Consider the following 2,628-nt stretch of genomic DNA (forward strand, 5'->3'; position numbering starts at 1 on the left):
TGTTTGACCCATCAGTCCACCCCATCTTTATACTGTGTTACTTGACTTTGACGGCACATCAAACCGTTAAGCTACACCGAAGCCTCCAGATATGTCGTGCAGTATCAATCAGGCTATACAAAAAAGCTCTGTAGAACTGTCGAGCTTATGGTGATTCTCTGCGGTTTCATCATTTAAGAACAACACCTTTTAGGTTTTTGTCACCTTAAAATTAGCAATTTTTAATCAACAGACGCTGCGGGTTGGCCATCCATGTTGCACCACCATGTTTCTACAGTAGCCCAAAAGGGACAAACCAAACACTGGCTCTAGATAGGGGAGTTTGTGATTTTCGTGCATTTCACAGCCACCATAGTTTCTCCGAGCTAAGAAGGCGAGGGTGAAGAGACAGAGTTGCGATCTGCACCGCTTGATGCCACGAAATCCTACACACTGGTCCTTTAATACGAAATATGTGTAGAGACAATATGTTTAAAGCTACAATATGCACTTTAATTAGTAGGAATTGAAACCTTCAGGAATATAGACAAGTGGAGATTATAGTTTTAAAATCAATAATGCAATCCTTGTAAACACTTGTTCCAGATAAACACATGTATCTAAGTGGCACATACACACTTGTAGTTGCTTAGTGAGTGGAATGTCTCTACCTATTGTTGTGGGATCACTAAGCAGCGGGCCTGATAAGCTTCCAGTTAGGTCCAGGCGGTGTAATGATATACTCGCTCCTCACCTGACTGATCTCATTAAGACTGCATGCTCAGACCTGCCTGTGCTAACCGGACCAAGGGGAAGAGCACGGTCTGTCCACTTGGTCCGAGCTGTGGACACCTCATGTCGAGAACTCAGAGACAATTGTGTGTGTATTAATGTTATTCATGTTCATCATCGTTATCATCACCATCAGTCACTATTATTAGTGTAGTTGCTACTGTTGTTGCTGTGCATCTGTCTCAATGGCCTGGTTGTGGTTACTTAGTCTGCACCTCTTGCCCTTTTCAGTTTCTGGTCACTCACAGGACCCTAAAAATCTGCCACTTGGCACAGTACGATTACTGTGAAGTTTTTAGTAGATGTCCAGTTGTTGATTTTTCGGTTCTTTGGCTATAATTTGGTCTCTTTTTCTTTCTTTGTCCTCCTCTCTCTCTCTGTCTGTCTCTCTCTCTCTCTCTCTCTTCTGTTATGAATTTGCGCTATACAAATAAAATGTATTGAATTGAAATGGAATGTTTTGTAGAAAAGGTGCTGGCTCAGCTGCACCTTGTGCTGATGAATATGAATCAAGACTAGGTAGAAAGCTAGTATATGGCTGGAGTGGGTATGGTCAGTGTATCTATATGGGAATTCCTGGATATCAAATGTTCATCTGCAATTTTCTGTAGTGGTCCCAGCAATGTTTGGTGTGTACTGTGTACTGAAGAAGCATGCCACATGACATTGATAAGCTACAGTCTAAAAATGTTAGAAATACAGTTGCAAGAACTCCGTGGAAGGCGACCTGCAGCGTCTTGAACTACCCCTGCTCTTTCATTTGTTTCTATCTGCGTGATGTGCAAAGAGGTGGAGCGTACTGAAAACTGCCACCTGTGACGGCAAATATGTTTGTTTCTGCTGTAAAGTTGGGCATTTTAATTTTAATATTTTAAATCTCGTCATGGAGATTGACTCGCTTCTGGAGCCAGCCTCAAGTGGCCGTTAGAGGAACTGCAGTTTTGGCACCCCTGTGCTGGCTTCATCCGGCAGCCATAAAGATTGCCGCTTGATCTTTGTAGGCTCGGGAGAAGAACTATTGGTGGCTGTGAAGATGGCACGAAAATCACAACTTCCGCGCGTATCTAGGAGCCAGGTTTGGTTTGTGCCCTTTTGGCTGACTGCTGAGAAAATGGTGGCTGTGCAACGGGATGGATGGCAGGACCGCCAGCGGTCTGTTGAGTTAAAAATTGTAGATTTTAGAGTGGACAGAGAAGCGCCGTAAAAGGGCGTGTTGCTTCTTAAATGATGAAACCGCAGAGAGTCAGCCATGAAGCTCGAGCAGTGTCGTACAGAGCTGTTTTTGTATAGCCTGATGTTGCCATTACGTGCGGACGACATATGCGCTGGAGGCTTGCTGGGTGTAGGCTTAGACGTTTTGACTGTGCCGTCAAAGTCGAAGGTTAACACAGTATAGGAAGATTGGGGTGGAACTGGTGGTCAGAACAAACATAGGAGCGTTAATCAGGAGACCGACTGTTGTGGTCCTGTGAGGAAACAAAAAGTCAACGTTTTTGTTCAGAACTTCTTAATGTATTAGTTACGTGAATGGTTACTAACAAAGAAGTTTCGCTGGGCCTAACCTTGAAACCACACAAGCTTTTTTTGAAAGGACATTGCCATATTTATTCTCGCTAACGTGACCGCGATTGGCCCTCACAATCCAAACAGATGTATGTTGACAAGTGTGGGGAGTGAGGACTGGGTGATTTAGATCAGATGTATTATTTGTCGAGGTTTTGTCAACGTTGTTCTGCTGCCCCCAAAGTGGCCAAAAGACTGACGATGAAGTCGATTTGAAAGCCTCCTATGAGTAATTGTTGTTTTCTTTTAGAGAGAAGTGTACACAGTTCTTATCGAAAATGTGGTGGCAGTCTG

The sequence above is a fragment of the Morone saxatilis genome, unplaced genomic scaffold (genome assembly GCF_004916995.1).
Source record: "Morone saxatilis isolate NCDOM2014 unplaced genomic scaffold, NCSU_SB_2.0 Contig19, whole genome shotgun sequence".
In the NCBI taxonomy this organism is placed as follows: Eukaryota; Metazoa; Chordata; class Actinopteri; family Moronidae; genus Morone; species Morone saxatilis.